Source organism: Tupaia chinensis, unplaced genomic scaffold, assembly GCF_000334495.1.
Source record: "Tupaia chinensis unplaced genomic scaffold, TupChi_1.0 Scaffold000110_1, whole genome shotgun sequence".
NCBI lineage: Eukaryota > Metazoa > Chordata > Mammalia > Scandentia > Tupaiidae > Tupaia > Tupaia belangeri.
In genome coordinates this window covers 2,128,914-2,129,185 of record NW_006159574.1, presented here as the reverse complement: position 1 = coordinate 2,129,185, position 272 = coordinate 2,128,914, and positions in this window count along the sequence as shown.

Genomic DNA, 272 nt, shown 5'->3' with positions numbered 1-272 from the left:
CGGCCGCGGCCCGGCGCCGGGCCCGGGGGAGGTGGGCGCGAAGGCCCGTCGGGCGCCTCTCCAGAGCGAGCAGGCAGCGCGAGGGTGGGGCCCGGTGTCCTCGCCGAGGGAGCCGCCCCGCCGCACGCGCCCCTGGGCTGCAGCGCCCAGGAGGCCTCCTCCGGAGGACCGGCGCAGCCACGCTTTGCCGCCCTGTTCTCGGAGCCGGCTGCTCGGGGCCGCCCGGGAAGGCGCGCACCCCCTGCGGGCAGCGCGCACGCGGACTCCTGCAG